Source organism: Bactrocera latifrons, unplaced genomic scaffold, assembly GCF_001853355.1.
Source record: "Bactrocera latifrons isolate USDA-ARS-PBARC rearing strain unplaced genomic scaffold, ASM185335v1 scaffold_458, whole genome shotgun sequence".
Lineage (NCBI taxonomy): Eukaryota > Metazoa > Arthropoda > Insecta > Diptera > Tephritidae > Bactrocera > Bactrocera latifrons.
Genome location: NW_017537110.1, coordinates 31223 through 38576, shown reverse-complemented (window position 1 = coordinate 38576; position 7354 = coordinate 31223).

Genomic DNA, 7354 nt, shown 5'->3' with positions numbered 1-7354 from the left:
CTGTACGAGATATACTACGACATTGACATAGTTCAGCGAATTAAGAGACAGCGGCTACGCTGGCTAAATCATGTTGTCCGAATGAACGAAAACACTCCAGCTCTGAAAGTATTCGACGCAGTACCCGCCGGGGGAAGCATAGGAAGAGGAAGACCTCCACTCCGTTGGAAGGACCAAATGGAGAAGGACCTGGCTTCGCTTGGAACCTCTAATTTGCGACAGATTGTGAAAATAAGAAACGACTGGCGCGCTGTTGTTAACTCGGCTATAATCGCGTAAGCGGTGACTACGCCAATCAAGAAGAAGAAGAAGAAAGGATATCTTCGGTTTTTGCCTAACCTATTATATAATGTTTGTGCGAATAATTCCTTTTTATTCTTACTTATTTCATCCACAAACATGTTATAACTATCTAATATTTTATTATTTGTCTTGATAAGGTATTGGTTTGTTGTGTACTGTACGTTACTGTTTTCAGTCAGTTCATGTGTTGTGGAAAGTATTTGGTCCCAGTCAGTGGCATCGAGATTTTCTGCTAACCATTTCCAAGCAGATCCTATCCAATTGATTGATCTTTTTTGAATGGTTGCATTTTTTATTCGCAGTTGGCTTAATAAACTATCTATCTCGGAAAGTCGATGTTTTAATTGTGGAAATAAAATCTTTGTTTTACTAATTTCGTGGTATATAGTAGGTCTGACGTCGGTGCTAATTTTTTTGTAGTCGTCCAAGTCGATAGTATGGATAATTTTATATGTCCCTTTTGTAATCTTTCCTAGTCTTGTTTGATCGTCCCGAGCGGGATGTCATATTCGCAGGTGTCCACTGTTGCAGTTGTCCAGTAAGGTAAGGGTCTAAAGAGTAAGTGTCTGTTAATTTTTTAAATGTGATTTATGAATCTTTCTTTTATCTTTAGTAGTTATTGTGGCGGATTTGTCTTTAGCGACAGTTTCTTTTTTATAAACGGGTTTCGCTTTCCCTTTAATTTGTTTGTTCTTTTTAAATATAGTATCACCAGGTTCGTAATTCCTTATTTTTGACTTATTTTTGTTGTGATAATTTAGTTAATTTTTTTTGGTTTCTGGCTATTTCATTTCGAAGGTCAGAATTAACTATTTCCTGAAAGTTTGTTAAATCTTGGTAGTTGATTCTCTGTCTTCTTCCAAAGAAAATATCAGCTGATTTCCTTTTCGTAACTGAATGTATCGTGTTATTATATCTGTTAACGGCAATGTTGACAATTTTTTTAATAGAGTAATCAGGATATTTTACTTGGAGTGCACAAGAATGATAGATACAAGATTGCGCAATGACGAGTTCAAATTTGGTTCGTTCTGCGCATCTACGTCAAGGTTGACCAACGTACAATCAGCCGATTTTCAGTTGCTTGTTTTTCTTTGCAATAAGAATGAATTTTGCAGCGGCCGATAGCCCATGATGCTAGTGCTGCGTATTTTCTTAGTTTGTATAATAATTGTATTATTATGTAAGCTTTTATAAAATAAAAAAAAAATAAAAAAAAAAAATGAATTTTGTATTGCAGGCATACAAAAACATGAATATCATTAAAAGTTAACATCAATATAAGTGAATATTAATAAGAAAATATCTATAGGTGATTATTTTATAGTGAACATTTTCTACATATTCAATTCATTATATTTTCGTTGCACTATTTAATTTTGTCTCCTTGTTTCACCAATATACACACATTTATGCAAATAAAAATATTGAATATTTTGTGACCAACTATCAATTTATTGTCTTATTTAATTTTCTTTTTTTGCTGTACATATTTTCAATTAAGGTTCTTACTTAAAGAACGAATCCTAAAATACATTCTAGCTCTGAAAAACAATTATTTTACTTTGATGCTACAATTAACAAAATTACTTAAATCTAAGTGCTGCTGGACGTAATTTGTACTTATGTATATGCAAATCAGTACCATTTAAGTCGTCAAATACTGCTTGCAAGGCTCTCATATGCTCCATCAACATATCTGTTGGTTTTGAGAGTCCTCCTTTAGATAAGTGATCCACTCAAGTATAAGACGAACAATTTTCTGAATTGGCACAAATTTCGGGGTTGTCTTTACCAAGTTTGTGGCAGATGTACCCTACCAAATTTTCAATCCCGTCATTGTTGAGAATCCTCAAGTCATAATTTTTTTGAATTGGGTCAGCGGAATTTAGATCAACTGACACATGTTGAAACATATTACCTGCAAAAATATAACAAACATACATACATGCGTTAGTTATTATTACAATTAGGATAAGAAACAGTGGTTAGTAACTTAGTTTGCATGTAAGTACATATTTGCATTTGTTTACATGAAAACATTTTTATATAAGAATGTTTTCTGTAGTTTTAGGTTTATAATACTATGTACGTTTAATATTTTGATAATTACCGGTTAGAGATAAGTAATTCCCTTCCATATCTTGGGTCTTGTCGACTTCAACATTTCCTCCATCTGTCTTGATGGAACTCCTTCCTGTCAGGGTGATCGTGAAGACCGCCTTTTAACCTGATTACGCCAAACAAATTTTCTAAAACGTCCTGGTTTAAACGAGACTTCATCCTTTTCTGTACTTCATTAGCCTCTGCAGGAGTTAATGTGGTTAACGTGAGAAAGCGCTAGGTAGCAACTTCGTTAGACTCCGCGAACTTAAAGAGAAAGAGTGTTTGGTTATAAAAGAAAAATTATTGTAATGAAAATGCTATAATTACCAATTTCAAACTGCAAATTTCTTTCGAATGCTTCTGGCGCAAAGTGCACAAAAATGAATCCACTATTTTAGTAGTGTTTTATCCTAAGGGAAATGGAAAAATCTCCATTTCGTCGCACTATTTTTAACATTGTTATTATTGCATCCGAACACTGCACAACTCATTTTAAAAAATATAAAATTTCACAATTAATACTACATCCGAAAATACAATTCGAATTCACATTCAAAGGCGCGGGCGAATAATAAATCAACCGTGACATCATCAAGAACAGCTGACTGAAAGCAAATATGCGCATTGCGTAATCTCTTTCTCTATCAATCTTGTGGAATGCACAAGTTCTATCGCACCATTGACTTCGCTTTTCTGAGGTGGTGCTAGATAGATTTCAATTCCTAACCCTTCTAAATAGTTCAGAGTTATTGGGCTTATAAAGCTGCCTTCATTGTCCATGACCAAAGTCTTCGGTACAGTGAAATAGTGTAGAAGCTTCATCAATTTATCCCTGATATGCAGTACTGATTTATTTTTTATACTGAAAAATTTTAAAAATTTAGTGAATTTGTCAATGCACGAAATATATTTTTCGCCGGACATTTCTATAATGTCGATATGCAGTATTTCTGTTGGATACGAAGATATGGGTGTTGCCTGTAACTTGGATTTTTGTGGAAAAAAGTATTTTTCCAATATCTGGTCTTTATTTTCTTTACCATTGCGATGGGCTCTTTTGTGTTCTTGTTCTATTATTTTAAATTTGACAACTTCGTCTGCGATATCGGTAACTACTTAACTACTTTCTGTGTAATCCTGATACGAAATTGTGAGAAATTTTCTTCATATATTTGCTGTAGTAATGAAATGTATTTCACTTGGATTTTAATTTCATTGATTATGTCTGGGTTTAGAACGCTTTTAAAGATTTTACTTAGGTTTTCTTTATCGTAAACTTCACATTTAATGAGGTGTCTGTGGAAGCTTGGATGAGGTTCTTCGTGTGTAATTTCCTCTTTTCCTTTTGTAAATATAACTTGATTTTTAAATACGTTAATTGGAGCTTCACAGTGAGGAATGAGCTTTGAGCTATCCTCTTCTGAGCTATGTTGTGAATTTTCATCTGTGGATGTTAGCGTATTAACTTCTATTGGCAGCCGTGATAACCCATTGCTGACTACGTTTGTTTTTCCTGGTTTGTAAATTAGTTTATATTATACTCTTCTATTAGTGCTTTCCATCATTTTAAATTGGCATTGTTATTACTGTTGTTTAATGCAAACGTCAGTGGCTGGTGATCAGTAAGAATTTTTATTTCTTTAGCTCCATACCGGTAAGTGATTAATTTGTCGAGGGACCATACTATGGCGAGCATTTCTCTTAGGGACTAGTGGTCTTTTTCGATAAAACTAACCGTTTTTGAAAAAAATCCAAAAAACCTAAAAGTGATGGGGGACTTTTGACACTTTATTTTTTATGGTAAGCCTAAGGTTTCTAAAAAAATTTAGCTTTACCGGATTTTTATTTATTTCAATTATCCAAATTCCTAATACAGATATTTAGTAAGCTAATTTTTACTTAATAAATTTTGCAGTATTTGATTTAGCGATTTTGTTAAATCTCGGATCATATTTTGCATGGTAGACATAAATTGTGTCATACACTATGAAAGATTCATACTTGTAATCATAGTTTGAATAATTCCATTTGGAGGATTCATTCCATTCACCACATTTGCGTAGATTCAGTGCATATTATTATTGTTAGAAATAATAGGATTTGACCTTTTCTCTGAAGTTGATATAATTTCATTACGGGGTCTCTGTATAATACCATTTGGTTACGATGTGCTTGAATGCCCTGTGACAACTTCGATTTGAAATCTTTATATATAGGACAACCCCTGTAGTTAGCAGTGTGATTTCCTTCACAATTGCTGAATTTTTTTTTATTTAATTCATCTTTCCTAAGGGTGCATTTTGAAGTGGGATGTAAATCACCATATACCACAGAAACAGTGCGCATTCTATGCAATATGATTTAGTATGCTCATATTCTTGGCAGTTAGTACATTGTACCGGACTTCACGATGCAGCAAATATTTCAGATCATATAAGTTAATAAAATATTTATTATTTTCGGTTTTTTTAAAAAAGGATTATATTTTAATTACTTGACTATGCGTTGGGAAGACTATGTCTTCTTAATCCAACTTTACTTATTAACTACCACTTAATTACTGTTACTGATAAAGAGCATGCCTCAGCTTCTTTGTAAAATATGGTCGGAGGAAAGCATACCCAACGATTGGAATTTAAGCGTGCTCTGCCCAAACCACATAAAGGGAGACCCCGCAATCTGCGCCAAATACCGTGAGATAAGCCTCCTTAACATCGCGTATAAGGTTCTATTGAGCGTATTGTGTGAAAGCTAAAAGCTCACCGTCAACAAACTGATTGGTCCTTATCAGTTAGGCTTGGCAAATCAACAACCGACCAGATATTCCCGGACCCGGACCCGGACCCAGGACCCGTGAAAGGAGAATCGACACACACCACCTCTTCGTTGATTTCAAAGCTGCTTTTGACAGTACGAAAGGAGCTGCCTTTATGCCGCGATATCTGAATTTGATATCCCCGCAAAACTACAGTTTTCGTAAGAGCAGCAATTTCGTTTCATATATCACTTAACTCAACCTGCGGTTGCGATTCGCATCTAACCTCAAAAATTTGTCCACCGTCCTTCAGTGATAAGCATTCTGTGATAGAATCGGCGATTTTAACTTTGTCGCTAATTAACAGAGAACGTACATTTATATAGAAGGTTCAGAGTGTGCCAATTGTCATTACGTTCCTCTTTTTGGAGGGGTTGAGTTTTCTATTAGTGGATTTCACCACAAAAATATTATTAGCGGATTTCACCAATATTTAACATGAGGGAGTCGAAAATAGCAGAATTGAGCATTTCATTGTTAAATGAGAAAAGTGATGCTAATTTCAATGTTTACAAATGTACGCTTACAGATTCGAGTATTTACAATGCGCAAGCGACTATGGATATCATTTATAGATATTATGAAAGATATTATATAAGTATGTATTTGATATCAAAGCACAAATTAAATATATACACATATGTATTTATATGCAACTTTACCCTTTTAATGATGAATTCTATTAAATCTGTTGATATGTATAATAAAGTCATATTTGTATTATTACCTAATTATTTAATTAATATAGGTATGATAAATTATATATTTATGTATGAATTTATTTTCGTTGGGCATTAGAAGTTATGATAACATCTTATAACCAAGTCGTCGCACAGATTCACATATGCATATAATTACGTGTACATGTAAAAAGATTCTAAAAACCATACGCATAATGTTCACATATTCACATATGTATGTACGTAATCTTGTGTGCACGTAAACAAATTTGAAAGAATCATACGGATAATGTTTGTAAATATGTCTAAACACAACTTTGTATGTAAGTATATCTTTACCGACTACAAAGCGTCACAGCATTATGTTGTTGGTAGAAAATCCGAGCTGTGCGGTAAAAAATAAATGAACGGCCGCCGATTGTCACCGCTTCCCTTGACGCTGTACAGCTTCGCCCACAAACCAGCGTAAATATGTATGTTTGTGGGTGAGCTTGCATACATATCGACGCAAATTTTTGCGAGCCGCGTAAAAATATTTCAGAATTACAAAATATGTTTTACATTCGTTGACAAATACAGTCAATCCCGGTTATACATATATTACATATGCCACAATCAAAGATACAGATTTTTATGGCTTGCGAAAAAAAAATATAATATGGTGCGAGTCGTACTTAAGACAATAATTTCTATGATATTTCAAAAAACAAACCGTGAGATGCAGCAAGATATAATACTATAGGCTGTTGTACAGTGCGAGTCGTACTTAAGACAAAAATTTCTATGATATTTCAAAAAACAAACCGTGAGATCCTTCTAATATTTTCAGATATATATTCAATTCATGATTTCAAGCTTTTGAAATCGTCGCGAAAAGACGCTTGTAGGCAAGGCATGCTCGGGGGATGTAATGGCGTCTGCTTTTATGAAACTACGTTTGGTTCAGGAATGAAAATTTTGTTGTTGTATAATTTACTATAAATTTTCGTCAAAACGTCGTCAATTTGGCTGCCATATTGATTTCTTATACAATTTCAGACGATTGTTGTTTTTGTAGAACAATATTTTAAGTTTTCGCGGACGACATATTTACATGTGTATACAGATATGTTTATATGTACCCTGCCAACCATAAGCGGGTAAAAAACCAGATAATCAGTGGGTAAGCAGCGGGTAAWMGTGGGGGTAAACACATAGAGTGTGCCTTAAGCCGCGTGAAGATTCTATCCTCACACGTACGTATACATGTGATCATACATCTTTGTTGCGCTCATTCAGCAGTGTCATATAAAAAAGTATATCTGTCCTGCTCTAATATCCCCCATCGACGGCTGATGCAGAGTTGCATTTTAAACAGCTGATGCAGGGATGCATTTTTTAATTTCTATTTTAAAAATTTCTTAAAATTTAAAACTAAACTTTTTAATTTTTTAAATTTTTATTTTATTAT